General features: G+C 35.7%; 1 protein-coding gene across 5 annotated transcripts in view; it reads left to right on the top strand.

Moving 5' to 3' along the window:
* Nucleotides 1-16,729, top strand: part of Fbxw7 (F-box and WD repeat domain containing 7) — a 194,586-nt gene that overhangs the window by 49,808 nt on the left and 128,049 nt on the right. The window lies entirely within an intron of this gene.

Consider the following 16,729-nt stretch of genomic DNA (forward strand, 5'->3'; position numbering starts at 1 on the left):
TAAATTTACATGTTGTATGAATGACATTTACAATAGTATAAATTACAATTATAAATTATGTTGCATTTAATTTTTGTTTGGGTACTGATTAAATTTCTTCCGTTTGTACCTATTTTGATTCCCTTGAAACTTTTCTACACATTTTCTCCAGAAAATTCTTTTGCTGTGCAGCTTAAGTATTAAGAGTTCAAGGGTAGTCTGAATTTTAGTGGGTAGGAATAGTACAACTTTATGAATGAAGTAGGATTTTCCATAGATAAGTTTTTGTAGTCATTCTCTATTCATTACCACAATTTGTATAAATTTCTTTTGTCATCCATTGCCTGACTCCTCCTTGTGTTAGGTGCTGTTTGCTGCAACATGCCAACCATTGTTGTCAGGCTCTGTGCAGTTTCCTACCTAGATTACCCTCATTTCTTTGTTCAAAGATTAAAATATGCAAAGACATCTTTAGTTAAGAATCTCATAAGCTTGTGAATTCATAGATGAAGCTTTTACTTTTTTATTTTTCCATAAAGGTAGGTGACTTACTCTCAGAATGTGTTTTACTTCAACTTCATACTGTTTTAGATTTATGTACTATAGATTTATGTGCTGTAGTGATCATATAGTTACAACATTGCTTTGGTTAATCATGGTAGATTTTAAAGTGATTAAATATGCTTTAAACATGGGTGGAAGGTGCTGAGACATTGGATAATTGTCATAATAAAGTTTGATGGTTTTTAATGTAGTCAAAAAAGATTTCTGAGATAAATATATTTGATTAGCTAAAGGGGATTTTGTAGATATATAAAGAAATAGTTAATGATAAGCATTTGTTGCTCTTAGTACACTTTTTAATGAGTTTGAAACAAATATTCTATAATAATCATAGTGGATGCTTAAATATTCAGCAGTTATATTAATTTGTTTACCATATACTTAGAATAAATGTAACATTTTAAGGAGGAAATTATGTTTGCAAAGATCTCCTAAAGATATTTCTACCACATTAAATGTGGTAACTGATTTCTGGATATGTAGTGAGTACAGAAGAGTAACTTACTGTTACTTTTTCCTGTTGATGCATATATTTGAGTTAGAGTAAACCAGTTGTTTTTGCATTGGTATGTACTCATGATGTGTATTTAATCTTTGCAAATTTATTTATTTTACTGACACTTTTATTGAGATACAGCTTACATACCAGAAAATTCATTCTTAAGTGTTCAGTTATATTTTAGTATATTCCGGGTTGTGGACTCAAGACTGCTATGTAATGCTTTCATTATACCCTTCCCTTTCCCTCACCTCCCAGCCCTACGCGACACTAACAGACTTCTGTTTGTATAGTGTGCCTGTTCTGTGTGCTTTATAAATTATTTATTTTTTTTTCATTATTATTATTTTTTTATTAAATTCTTTTATGGGTACATTGTAGGTATACAACACAATTACATTTCTTATTGGGAATTGTACCTTTACATAATGCATCTTGGTTCTTATTTTTTCCCCATTCCCAGCCCTCCTTTCACGCCCTCCACCCTTCCCTATTTACAAAGACTTTATTTCCATTTTTTCCATTTCTCATCATTTTTCCTTTCCCTTCTTTCCTTTCCCCTGCCCCTCCCACTACACCTACCCCTTTGGACCTTTTCTTCCTATTTTACATTTTCGATTATTCATTCTAATCATTGGTACATGTTAGGTATACAATATAATGACATTCATCCTTGGAAATTTTCACCTTTACATAGTCTCTCTTGGTTCTTATTTTTCACCCTTGCCCAGCCCTCCCTTCAATCCCTCCAACCCTCCCTATTTACAAAGATTTTGTTCCTATTTTTCCATTTTGTCATATTAATCCCATTCCCTTCTATCCTTTCCTCTAGCCCTCCCACTTCCTTCCCCTTTGCCCCTTTTCTTCCTATTTCACATTACCTATTATACATTTAGTCCTTATTTACACTTTCAGTTTCTCACACCAGAGAAACTATTCGGAATTTATTCATGTGTGTCCTATTTATTTCACTTAAGAGTATCGCCTCAATGTGCTTCGACTTAGCTATAAATGTCTCTAATTTCTCTTTTTTTATGGCTGAGTAGTACTCTATTTTATAAAAAAACCACATTTTCTTTATCCAGTCTCCAGTTCATGGGCATTTGGGCTGTTTCCAAGTTTTAGCTATTACAAACTGTGCTGCTATGAACATGGGCACACCTATATCACTGTGGTGTGATTCTTTTAATTCTTTGGGGAAGATCCCCAGCAGTGGAATAGCAGGGTCAAATGGGACTTCCAGTCCTAGTTCTTTGAGGTATCTCCATACTGATTTCCACAGTGCTTGCACCAGTCTACACTCCCACCAGCAGTGGAGCAGGGTTCCTCTTTCCCCACAGCCCCGCCAGCATTTGTTATTGGTTGATTTCATGATAGCAGCCATTCTTTCTGGAGTGAAGTGGAATCTCAGCGTTGTTTTCATTTGCATCTCTCAAATGACCAGTGGTGTTGAACATTTTTTCATGTATTTATTTGTTATTTCTACTTCTTTGTGTGAGAAATGTCTATTCCTTTCAGATGCCCATTTTCAGATTGGGTCTTTAAATTTGGGAGGTCTGATCTTTTTAAGTTCTTTATAGATTTGAGATAGTAGACCTTTGTCTGAGGAAGAGCAGGTGAAAATTTTTTCCCACATTGTGGGTTGTCTCTTCATGCTGCTGGTGGTTTCTCTTGCTGTGCAGAAGCCTTTTAATAGGAAGAGATCCCACTTGTTGATTGTTTGTGCTTGTTCACTGGCAACTGAGGTTTTGTTCATAAAATCTTTCCCTACACCGATGTCTTTAAGGGTTCTACCTAACCTCTGTTCCAACTGGTTCAGAGTTTCTATTTTAATATTTAGATCTTTAATCCATTTTGATTTTAGTTTAGTGCACGGTGAGAGATATAGGTCTAGTTTTAATCTTTGGCAAGTTGAAGCCCAGGTTTTCCAGCACCATTTATTAAAGAGGCTATCTTTCCTCCAGTGAAGGTGTTTGGCTCCTTTATCGAAGATGAGATGGCTGAGTGTGTCTGGAGCTGTTTCTGCATCTTCTGATCTGTTCCACTGGTCCTCAAGCCTGTTTCTTTGCCAGTACCATGCTATCTTTATCACAGTAGCTTTGTAGTAGAGTTGCAGGTTGGGGATTGTGATACCCCCTGCCATGTCTCTGTTACCTAGAATTGCTTTTGCTATTCTGGGTCTCTTCTTGTTCCAAATGAATTTTTGGATTGTTTTCTCAAGGTCTATGAAGTATGCTGCTGGGATCTCAATTGGAATTGCATTAAATCTATATAGCAGTTTTGGAAGTATGGCCATTTTCACTCTATTAATCCTTCCTACCCAGGAGCAGGGGATGTCTGTCCATTTTCTGATATCATCTTCAATCTCTCTTTTCAGAGTGCCATAGTTTTCAGAGAAGAGGTCTTTGATTTCTTTCCTTAGGATGATTCCTAGGTATTTCAGTTTTTTGGATGCTATTGTGAAAGGAATTATTTGCGCTGTTTCTCTCTCAATGAGTCTGTCATTGGTGTAGAGGAAAGCTATTGATTTTTGTGTGTTGACCTTGTAACCAGCTACTCTACTGAATTTGGTTATTAAGTCTAGAAGACTTTCGGCGGAGTTCTTGGGGTCTTCTATATAGAGTATCATGTCATCTGCAAAAAATGACAATTTGACTTCTTCATTTCCTGTCTTTATGCCTTTTATTTCTTTCTCTTGTCTAATTGCCGTGGCTAATGTTTCCAGAACTATATTTGAACAAGAGTGGTGATAGTGGACATCCTTGTCTTGTTCCTGATTTGAGTGTGAAGGATTTCAGTTTGTGACCATTTAGTATGATATTGGCTGTTGGTTTTTCATAGATGGCTTCTATCAGTTTGAGGTAGAGACCATCTATTCCAATTTTTTGTAGGGTTTTTATCATAAATGCATGTTGAATTTTGTCAAATGCTTTTTCTGTGTCTATGGAGATAATCATATGGTTTTGGTCCTTGGCTCTATTGATATAGTATATTACATTGATTGATTTTTGTATATTGAACCATCCCTGCATCCCTGGGATGAATCCCACTTGATCAGGGTGTATGATCTTCTTGATGATCTTCTGGATTCTGTTTGCCAGTATCTTATTAAGGATTTTTGCATCTATGTCCATTAGTGAGATTGGCCTATAGTTCTCTTTTTCAGTTGTGTCTTTCTCTGCTTTGGGGATCAAGGTGATGCTTGCTTCCAGGAATGAATGTGGGAGTATTGGTTCCCTTTCAATTTCATTGACGAGTTTAAACAGTAGTGGCAGCAGTTCCTCTCTAAATGTTTTGCAGAATTGAGCAGTAAAGCCATCAGGGCCCGGGCTTTTCTTAGTTGGTAAGTCTTTAATTCCATTTTCAATTTCATTGATTGATACTGGGTTGTTTAGAATTTTTAGGTCTTCTTCGTTCAACTTTGGTAATTCATACATATCTAGGAATTTGTCCGTTTCTTCTGTGTTTTCCATCTTACTGGTGTATAGCTTCTCGAAGTAGGTACTGATGATCTTCTGGATTTCTGCTGGGTCCGTTGTAATTTCATCCTTTTCATTCCTAATTGCATAGATTTGGGCCTTTTCTTTCCTTTTTCTGATAAGGTTGGCTAAGGATTTGTCAATTTTGTTTATTCTTTCAAAGAACCAACTCTTGACTTCATTGATTTTTTTGTATTGTTCTTAGTCTCCATTGCATTGATTTCTGCCCTGATCTTTATAATTTCCTCCCTTGTATGAGCTTTGGGTTTGTCCTGCTCTTCTTTTTCTAGAAGCTTGAGGTTCAGCATCAGGTTGTTTAATTGGGCTTGCTCTGTTTTCCTAATATGAGTATTCACTGCTGTGAATTTCCCTTGTAAGACTGCTTTCATTGTGTCCCGTAGATTCCAATATGTTGTATTGTCATTGTCATTTAATTGAAGGAACTGTCTGATTTCTTCTTTAATTTCCTCTGTGGCCCATTGGTTATTCAGAAGTGTGTTGTTCAATTTCCACCTGTTTATGAAATTTTTTGAGTTTCTTTTGCTATGGATCTCCAATTTCATCACACTATGGTCTGATAATATACAGGGGATAACTTCAATTCCTTTGCACTTACTTAAACATGTTCTATGTGTATGTGGTCTGTTTTTGAGAATGACCCATGTGCAGCTGAGAAGAATGTGTATTCTGATTTTGTGGGGTGGAAGACTCTGTAAACATCTCTTAAGTTCATTTGTTCAAGAGTTTGATTGAGTTCTAGTATTTCATTACTTATTTTTTGTCTAGTTGGTCTACCTCTTTGTGACAGTGGGGTGTTAAGGTCCCCCACTACAGTTGTATTAGTGCATATATGACTTTTCATGTCCGTTAGTATTTGTTTTATATAGTTGGGCGCAGTAGTGTTTGGTGCATAGATATTTATGATTGTCATCTCTTCCTCTTGGATTGTTCCCTTTACAAGGATGTAGTGTCCTTCTTCATCTCTCTTAATCAGTGTTGGTTTGAAATCCACTTGATCTGCAAAGAGGATAGCTACTCCTTTTTTTTGGGTTCCTGTCGCATGGAGTATTGTTTTCCACCCTTTAACTTTCAGTCTGTGAGTTTCCTTTTGAATGAAGTGTGATTCTTGTATGCAGCATATTGTTGGGTTTTGCTTCTTGACCCATTCTGCCAGTCTATTTCTTTTGATTGGTGAATTGAGACCATTAACTTTGATGGTTATAACTGAAATGTATTGACTTGTCATTGCCATGACTTTTTCTTTTTGTTGGGTTCTCCCCCTTTCCATTTAATTTCTTGTCCTGGGTTTATTCTGCTTTGCTTCCTGGGGTTGTGATCCTCAATGTCTGTTCCGAGGATATTGTGTAAAATTCTTTGGAGTGCTGGTTTGGTATTCACGAAGTTCCTAAGGTGCTCTTTGTCATGAAAGTATCTTATTTATTCATCAATTTTGAAAGATAGTTTTGCAGGGTCCATCAATCTGGGTTGTAGGCTGTTTTCTTTTAGGGCTTGGAATATGTCACTCCAAGCTCTTCTTGCCTTGAGGGTTTGCGTTGAGAAGTCTGCTGTGATTCTGATGGGCTTTCCTTTGTATGTGATTTGTTTCTTTTCTCTGACTGCTTGGAGAACTTTGTTCTTCTGTTGGGTTTCTGGAATCTTAACAATTATATGCCTATGTGTAGATTTTTGTTGATGAAGGCTATTTGGAATCCTATATGCCTCACTTATCTGTATGTCAAGCTCTTTTCCCCTGCTTGGGAAGTTTTCTGCCTTTATTTCTGTGAAGAGATTTTTTATGTCATCTGCACTGTCTTCTGTTTCTTCATTGACTCCAATCAGTCTTATGTTATTCTTCTTTGCATCGTCTAGCAGCTGCTGGACTGATTTCTCATGTTCCCTTATAATTTTGAAGCAATTTTTCTTTTCTTCGTCACTAATTGCAATCTTATCTTCTATATCTGAAATTCTGTCCTCACATTGGCTCATTGTGCTGTGTAGACTTTCAGTGGAGTTTTTCATGTCCTGGAAATCTATTTGCATCTGTTTTATGGATTCCATTTGTTTCCTATGTTGGGATTCCATCATGTTCCTGAGGTCCTCTCTAGATTTTTTTAATCATGTCTTGCACTAGGGGCAAAATTTCTCTTGTTATCTGAGAAATTGTTTCTGATTTCCTTTTTCCCAGATCCCCTTTTGTTGCCAGTTCAGTGGGTCCAGGTGGTTGAGTATCAGAGTGTTCCATCTCATTTCCCTTTGGGGTTGCTGTAGGTGATCTGGAAGTCTGGTTTTGAGACTTATTTATGTGTTTTCTCATTTCAACTGGGGCGGGGGGCTGTTAGCGCCTGCATGGATTACCTCCTCTGAGCTGGGAGAGGTGGGACAGGGGCCAGGAGCAGGGGTAGGGATGGTGGCCCAAAAGCCCTTTACTGTGGGCTGGGAGCAGCGGGAGGGATGGTGACCTGCAAGCCCCTTCCTCTTGACCAGGAGCAGTGGGATGGTGGCTCAGAAGCCCCTACCTCTGGGCCGGGAGCCGTGGGACTCAGTACCTTGGTCTGGTGGTCTGGTGTCCTCTGCGTCTTTGTAGTGTGGAACCAGGTGGCTGCCTGTCTGCAGCAGGGTGATTCGGCGTATTCCATGTGACTGGGGACCTCGGTAGGGCGTGCCTCTGTGAGCTTTATAAAAATGACCTCTTTGTCTCATTTCTTTCACTTAGCACAGTATTTTCAAGTTGTAGAATAGTTATCAGTAGTTCATTCAGTTTTATGACCGAATAGTATTCCATTATGCACCACATTTTATTTATCCATTCATCAGTTGATGGATTGTATGCACCTTTTTTTTTGTCCATTAGGAATACTTCCACAGTAAAAATTGTGTAAATTTTCATGTCGACATATTTTCATTTCTTTAGTGCACATGGATGGGGTTGAATTGCCAAGGAATGTAGTCCTGTTTTTATGTAACTCTTTGAGGAATTGCCAAGCTGACTATACCAACAATACAGTCCCACTACTAATTATGTGAAGTGGTACATCATTGTGGTTTTGATTTTTATTTTCATGACTGATAAGCATTATTTCATGTGCTTCCTCACCATTTGTCTTTCCGTATATAAGCCTTTTGTCTAGTTTTAAAACTGAGTTGTCTTTTAAATCTTGAATTGTAAGCATTCTTTACGTAGTCTATATACTATATAAAGATCAGAGTCATGATTTGCAGATATTTTCTCCTGTTTTGTGGGTTGTCTGTAACTTTCTTGATGGTGTCTTTGAGGCACAAAAGTTTTAAATTTTGATGAAGTTCAGTTTGTCTGGTTTTTCTTTTGTTGTGTGCTTTGGTGTCATATTGTACATTTATTTTAAATAAATATTCATTGATAGTCTCAGCCTATGACAAGGTTTTTAATTATCATAGGACTGTTAAAAAACATTGCATTTCCTGTGTTTGATAGCCAAAGCTCAAAGGAAGCAATTATTCTTGTATTCTTGCTTCAGTTCCTCAGCTAATTGTTTCTAGCAAAACCTTATGTTTGATCCCATGTATTACAATGAAAAAAATTGTTTGTGTGTGAGTTGTTTATTGATATTAGTCTTGTGAATTCATGTTTAGTTTTTTGAATTGAAGAGGGGAAGGGCTATCTTTGATGGTTTAGTTTATCATGGCAGCTGTTGTATATTTGGTAAGTCATTGCCTTTTTGCCTTTTTAAAGCATGTGTGTAGGCCAAAATATTTCACTGTTTTTGTAATCTTACAAATACGTAAGAATTTCTTCTGCTTTATTAAGTATGTCTTTTTAATTCATATATGACCAGTTTAGTTTCTTACTGATGAGTATGTGACTTTTGCTCTCGAAAGAGAACTGAATCACACGAGATTAGTGTTTATTTCTTTTCTGAGTACACTTCTCAGCTTGCATGGGGCAAGTATGGTCAGAAGCTGCCTCTGGGTTTCAGAGAACAGAACGTGCAGCTGACAGAGGAGTTACAATTTAGGAGACACCTGAAAGCAGAGGATGTGAACAGCTAAGAAGAAATAGCTGGAATGTGAAAGAATGAAGCAAAATCACTTGCAGCACCTTGCAAAAGAAGCATAGTTTGCAGTTTGAGTTTAGGCAAGCCTATTAGAACCATACACAATCAAGAGCAGAAAGCCCTTTGAAAGAATATAACAAAATCAAGAGTTGTAGAATGTTATTTACAATGTCCTTTTTTCAAACAGAAATTACTAGATTTGTAAAGAAAATGGAAATAAGACCCATTTTCAGATAAAGAAAAATTAAATCAATAGAAACTAACCTACTTGAGTAGGAATAGATACCGGATTTTGCCAAGACCTTAAAATAACTATATAATCAGAAGAATTTCTAAGGACTCCTATGCTGAAAGGATTACATAAATATAGCCTTAATAAAGTAAATGGGGTCTCTGCAAAGATACTGTAAAGGAGAAGCAAAAGAGTTTTATGGTTAAGAAAATCAGTATCTGGAATGAAAATTAGATAAGCAAAACAGCTTTTTAAAGGTGACAAAATAGTTAACTTGTAAATTGATTAATAAAAATTATCAGTGTAAAGGACAAAGAGAAAGAGTGGAGAGAAATGAAGAGTTTGTGAGACCTTTGAGATAATAACTAGTTTAAATATGCATTTAAGTGAAGAATAAATAACGGAGAAGAATAAATAATGGCTGAAAACCCCTATTTCATGGAAATCATCAACTCAACAAACTTCGAGGAAGTGTAAACACATAAAAACACATCTAGGCAAGTGGATTGGAGGCTAGAAGACATGGAAATAGTAATTCAAAGAGGTGAAAAGAAAAAGGTATCAAATAAGAATTCTATGCCCAGCAAAAATTGAAGGTAAATTAAGGATATGTTTAAATAAACCAAAACTGGGATTTTGGTTGATCATCTGACCACTGTTACAGGCAGTTTCAAAGGAGATGCTTCAGTTTGAAGGGAAGTGGCACCAGATGGTCAGGGGCATCCATAGAAGGAGCGAACGTCAGAACCAATAAATATGTAACTCCAAGAATTTTTATGATTATAAAAAACTTTCTTTTTTGCCTTATTTGAAAATAGCTGTGACAAAGCAAAACTTACTTATTGTTGAGTTTATACTGCATATGTGGAAACAGTAGTGCAAAATTGGATTATTTCTTTTTGGCTCATTTGCCTTTTTTCCAGTGCCATTGTTGAGCATCTCATGCATTTATTGTCCATTTGAATGTCCCCTTTTGTGAAGTATCTTAAGATTTTGAGAAGTGGCATATACAAGACATATTATGCCATTGACCTTAAACTATTTAGTCTTTAATTTGTGAATGTGGTATATTTTTCCTTCAGGTTATCTTTCAGTTTTTCTGTTATATGTGGTAGTCTTTTTCACTTTTTAAAATGTAGTAAAATGAGATTTGTTGTTTCAATTATTTTAGATGTACAGTTCAGTGGCACCAATTACTTTTAAAATGTTGTGCACTTAACACCACCATTTATAGAACTTTTCCATTATTCTAAATAAAAACTCTGTAGTCAGTAAGCCAAAATTCCCAATTTCCCAAATTTCCTAGTAATTTCTAATATTTTTGTCTTTATGAATTTGCTTAGTTTAATGTCTAAATAAGTGGAACCATGTAATGCTTGACTAATGAGTTTGAAGCGTAGTGGTAATACAAAAGGTTGAAAAGGAAAACAAGGACCAAATTATATATAGCCTGGAAAGGCTAAGGTAAGGAGTTTTAGATTTTCATTCTAGTTGTAATGGGTCCCTGCTGGAGAATTTTTCACACATTCAAGATGGTGGTTAGACTCCTGAGTATATTCAACTGGAGACCTAGGCCTCTTTCATGCTTTAGTTCTACCATTCCATTGTGTTTTATTCTCATGTTTTCCCAGATAGATCAGAAAAGGGAGATAACCAAGAACAGTCTCTTAAAGTACCCAACCCAAAAGGACACATATTACTTATAAAACTCATTCTTCTTTTTGAGAATTATATGGAATTCTTTGGCAGCCCTATGCCCAGCTACAGTCTTATTACTATGGAAGGTGAGAATGAAGTTTGGTTTAATTTAGTGTGTCTACTGCATTAATACTTGTGTATTAGCACATAAAGTATGACTTGCTCTAGCTTGTGTATAGTATTCCATAATAAGGGTGTACTACTAGAGTTTAATCATTCTCATTACTACATTATAAAGTCATTCTGAAGTTCTTGGTACTATGGTTGCACCAAGGAACCTTGTTACCTCTCCATGAATGTTACGGTACCTAACAAAAAGTATAATTGCAGCATAATAAGGATAAACATTAAGCAGAAAATAATAGATATCCATTTCACTATCTCCCTTATTAACATTTGATGTTATTTTTGTTAATACATACTGAAAAATGTTTTCTCATTGGTTTGATTTGTTTGAGTAAGTTTTTGTCTCTGTCTTCTATGAACTGCCTACTTAGTCCCATTTTTTTCTACTAAAGTTGTTTTATTAAAAAAATTGAGCTGGTTAGCATTTAATCCTTTGGCTCTTATGCATAATTTAAAAAGTTTCCCAGTTAAAAATTATGATGTTTATTATATTTTTCTGTATTGTTTGAACATAGATACTAAAATTTTGAAATCCTAAACTTTATATTAACTCATTTCCCAACTGTAGTTTGGAAGCTATACAATTTTTACTATGTTTTAGGAGCAGTTTTTAGTAGTACATGTTTGCAGCTCATGCAGTTCACAGTTGCCTTGGGAAGTGGTCACGTGTCCATACCACAGCTTCTTTTGTTTTTCAGTCCCCTTCCCTTCCCCTCCTTCCCCACCTCCTCCAATTCTCCTGTCCCGTTTTCCATTCTTGTTGGTATTATTGATCTTAGCTCATATTATAGCATATAATGTTTACATTAATTGAGGTTATTAGGTTTCTGAACATGGCATATCTTTATGCTGCATATTTCCCCTTAACTTCCTCCTCATCTCACCCTTGTTCTCTTTGTCCACTTTCCTATTGCAAGAGATCCATCCCCTTGTCCTCTTCTATCCATCCTTTATCATTCTCTTTGTTTATACTTTGCCTCACTCAAATGAGAGATATCGTATACTGTATAAGTTTGTGCATCTGGTTTATTTCACTCAACATTGTATTTTCCAAGTACATGCATTTTGCTACAGATGTGTCAAATCTGTCATTCTTTACAGCTGACTAGTATTCCATTATATATAGATATCACATTTTATTTGTCCAGTTGTCTATTGATGGGCATACAGGCTGCTTCCAGGATTTAGCTGTTATAAATTGTGCTGCTATAAACATTGGTATGCATGTATTGCTGTAGTATTGTGACTTAAGCTCTTAATAGAATTTTTATAAACTATTTTAGGTTTTAAAAATTTGATGTTTAATTTTTATCATTATTTTTCTTTCATTTAAAAAATTCCTCAGTTAATAGAATAGTATTATGAACACTGGTGTACTCTTAATTTAGACTCACCAATTAACATTTTGTACATTTTTAAACTTTTAGTATTTGTTTTCATAGCTCATTTATTTACTTATAGACTACATACTTGTATGTTTCTAGTCATACCTACATTTATACATAAAGGCTTTTTAAAATAATTAAGAATTAAGCTGTAGACATCGTGATAGTTCACTGATAAGTACTAAGCTTATATGACATAATATTATTTCCTACATGAAACCACATCAGTTTTCTTTTTCTTTTCAAAATTGGTGAATTGTGTGGGAATTTGAACCCAGGACCCTGCACAAGGTACAAAAGCATTCTACTGTAGTAATGAAAGCCCAGCACAAATCCACCCCTCCCCCTCCCCCACCTTTTGTGCTAGGGATTGAGCCCAGGGCCTCATACATGGTAGGCAGATCTTGCTCACTGACCTTCAGCTTCAGCCCCAATACCATTTCATACCTTTGAAAATAGCCTGAATTTGACAAAAAAATACTACTATCCACTTTCAAAATTTGGTATTTTTTTCCTAAAATCTTTTATAATCCTTATGTCCAGCCAATGTCTGCTTTCCCTGCCCAGTCAGGATCACTCATTGCAGTTGGCTATCATGATTTTCTAGTTTGAATCTTAAACATTTCTTCACCTTTACTTTGTATTTTATGTTGATGTTTTGAAGATTTCAGCTAGTTGCCTTATAGAAAATCCTAGGTTTATATTTTTTTGTATTTCCTTATGATGAGATTCAGGGAAAATATTTTTTGGCAAAAGTTAAAGATTACAACATTAGTGTTACAGTGCATCACATTAGGAGGCAGATAAAATGAGTTTGGCTTATTATTTTTGATGTTAAATTTGATCTTTTGCTCAAAGTGGTGATAGATGGATTTCTCCACACTAAAGATACTTGTCATTTATATATCATCTGAGGGTGACACTTTGAATGAAGTCCTGTGAATATACTGTTTTCTACCAAATTATCATCCAGTTGTTTTGTCATCTATGGCTAGTTCTTGCTTGCATCACTTAGTACTGTGAGTTGTAATATTTAGTGTACTAAAAGCACTAATTAAAAACACTCGTGGTATTTAAAAATTTAAATATTAGACTATTAGTATATTATACTTGTTAAGATAGCCTTTGTGGAGCACAACATATGTACTGTTTTTTGTAGTATAACATGTAGACCATAAGGTAGTACATATGTTAAGAAACATAAATCTTGCAGGATATGTTTTTTTGTGTATGTATGTGTTAACTTCCATTGCTGTGACAAATACCTGAGATAAATTAATTTAAAAAGAGGAAAGCTTTATTTTGGCTCATGATTTTCAGAGGTTTCATTCATGGTCAGTTGGCTCCATTAATTTTTGGGTCTGAGGTGAGGCAGAACATTGTGGCAAGGAATGTGTGGTGAAGTAAAGTCATTCAGCTCATGACGGCCATGAGACAAAAAAGGAAAGGAGACATGGATCCAAATAGCCCCTTCTAGAGCCCGCCCCCAGGAAACTAACTTCCCCCCACTAAACCTCACCTCCTGAAGGTTCCACCAACTCCTAATAGTGCCACTGGTAGGCAACCAAGCCTTCAACAAGCTTTTGAGGGACACTACATATTGAAACTATAGCAACATGAATACCTATGATAAAGCTTAATTTATAAATTGAGCATAGTAATTATTAAAGAGATAACCATAGACTTAGCAACCTCAGCCCATAATAATATTTTCTTCCCATTTCACTTAAAAGGAAGCACTTTACAACTTCTCTTTGATGTATTTGAATTGCCATCCTCACTACTTTTGGACTTTGCTTCTGTTATTAAGAAAAGTAAGAGTTACTTGGGCACAAGCAATGGGAAAGTAATATATTGACAGTCCATCTGATAACCAAGATGGTTACTGAGTGACTAATGGGTGAGTAGTATATATAGTGTGGATACTTTGGACAAAAGAAAGGATTCATTTCCTGGATGGGACAGGGTGAGACTGAGATTTCTTCATCCTACTCAGAACAGTGTGCAATTTGAAACTTATTAATTGTTTATTTCTGGAATTTTCAGAGTGTGGTTGACCACTGCAGACTGGGGGAGGGAGGTATGTTGCTGTACTTTATTTGCCTGAAAGAGGTGGTTTAATTACACAATATGATTTACTAGCAGAAGCTAGCATAAAAATTGGCTCCTTTTATTGGGTCCCTTTGATTGGAAAAAGTGGGTATGCAGATGGTTTTGAAAATAGGATACTAGTGTCATCCCTCTGGTTTGAGTATATTTATTGTAGCACTAGTGATAGACTGAATGCTAGTTTAGGTAGTAATGTCATATTTTATTTATACACTGAACTAGTTGTACTGTTTTTGGCTGGTAACTTAGATGACAGAGAATACCACTTTCCTAGTCATGACTAGGGCTCCTTACCCCTTATTTTGGGGCCATTTCATTATCTTGAAGTGAATAAACAAATTAACTACATCCTAATTTCCACAAGGTATGCAACCTCAGTTGGGGAACATTGTAATTGTGGCTGTCCAGTTGTGTTAGTGCTATCTTGGTTTGGCTTTCAGCTGTCCTGCAAAGTGGAAGAGATTGAATTGCTTACCTGTCTCTCATCATGTGCTCAAACTTCGTTTTGGTCCATACATAGAAGTGGCAAACTGAACATAGCTGGGTTGGTTTACCATAAAATGCTCACTCACTTGCTTGTTTGCTTGCTCCCTCCCTCTTTTCTTTCCCTTTACTTTTTGCATAGCTTCTTGTTATATCCATCTTGCAAACCATTCTTCCCAGTTACAAATACATCCATTCTTATTGGTGCTGATTTAAAAGGAATTTTAATTCTCTGAAAGTAGAGACAGGACTACGGGTAGTAATCCAGCGTGATATAATTATGCTCAGAGTTTTAGTTGAGCAATTGGTGTTACCTGCGTAATTTAATATTGCTTACTGAGAAGTGTCTGACCCAGAGCCCAGATGTGTTCACTAGTTAGTAGAGTTTCTGGGCTCTGCCAAGTCATCTGGGTTGTTCTTTTAGTTGATACAGCTCTTCTATTTCTTGAGACTTAAGAATGTCAAAAGGTGAGTGAAAAATTTATTAGATTTTTCTCTTAGAAGATGAAAACAGATTTGTCTCACCAGTTGTTTATTTTTGACCAGTTTGTCAGTCTGCTTAGTAAGTATATTTTAAACATCAAAATACAAGAGTTTCTACAGCTTTCTCTCTTTTTATAGAGGCAGAGGAAAACAAAAATCCACTGGAACCAAGTACCATTTGGTTTATCTTTTATCCGGAACTTGTCTTGTTTTCAAAACTGCATTATCAATGTACTCTTTTATTTTTTAATGTATTTTAGATTCCTTACTTAATTTGTCTCCAGATTATTAGTATTCTATGGGAGAAATACATTTCAAATTTTAATTTCTTTGCTTCATTTCCATCTTCTAATTTTAGAATTTAAAATAGTTCTATTGAGATGGAGTTAATTCAGAATTTGATGAGTTTTGACATACGTATGTGTTCCTGAGTCCATCACTATATTTAAGGTGATGAATGTATGTATTACCTCTAAAATCCTCTTCATAACTTGTAATGCTATCCTCCCAGTTTGCTTATTGTCAATGTAAGTATGTTTGCATTTTGTAGAATGTTACATAAGTAGAATCATATAATGTCTGTCCACTTTCATGTTGCTTAATAAATTTGAGATTCATCCATATTTTTGGATGAACTTTCAGAACTTCTTCCTTTTTAATGTGCAGTAATAATTCCAATTTAAGTTTTCTTCTCTTCTTCTTTTTGCTTATCACAATTTTTTTTTTTTTAAACTGTTTCCATTTACCTGTTGCTGCATTGGGTTCTTAGTAGTTTTGGGCTGTTATCAATGAACTTGCCCCAAATATTTACTGACATTTTTTAGGTGGACATCTGCTCTCACATCTCCTGAGTGGAATGGTTGAGTAGTATACATACAGTAGGTGTGTGTTTATGTTTAACATTTTGCCAGGCTTTTCAAAATGGTTGTACTGGCATTGCTGGCAGCGTATGAGTCTTTGAGTTGCTCCATGTCCTTGGAGCACTTGGTGTGGTATTTTGGTTTTGTATTAGTGGACATGCAATGTCCTCTCATTGTGGTATTAATTTGTATTTTCCTAATGAATAATGATGTTCCACAGCTTTGCCTGAGTTTATTTGCCATTCATATGTCCCCTTTTACTGAAGTATTTTCTCAAATCTTTTGCTTAATTTTCTTTGGATTGTTTATCTTACTGCTGAGTTAAGAGTTTTATGTATTCTGTTTGTAAGCCCTTTTGATAACTTTGCAGGCTTTTCCCAGGCTGTCTTTCTCATTTTTGGCCAGTGTCTTTTGAAGTTCAAAAGTCTTATTATGAAGTCTAGTTTGTATTTTTCTATTCATGCTTTTTATACAGTATTGTGTTAAAGTAGGCTGAGTAATGGCCCCTGGAAGGTGTTTACACCATAATTTATAGAAGCTGCACACAGATCTCTGCATATGTGATCCAGTTAATGACCTTAGATGGGGAGATTGTCTTGGATTATCCAAGTGAACCCAGTGTAGTCACAGAGGTCTTTATAAGAAGGACATAAAAAGGGCAGGGCAGAGAAAGGTGGGAGACACACTTTGGGATGATGTACTTGGAGGAAGGGGTCGTGAGTAAGGCATTTAGAGAGCTTTCTAAAAGCTGAGTGGAGAGTCAAGGAGACATACTAACTTCTAGAGCTTCTGGAAAGAACA

The sequence above is a fragment of the Heterocephalus glaber genome, unplaced genomic scaffold (genome assembly GCF_053883595.1).
Source record: "Heterocephalus glaber isolate CG9 unplaced genomic scaffold, H.glaber_assembly_v1.0 deba00000613, whole genome shotgun sequence".
Taxonomy (NCBI): Eukaryota; Metazoa; Chordata; class Mammalia; order Rodentia; family Bathyergidae; genus Heterocephalus; species Heterocephalus glaber.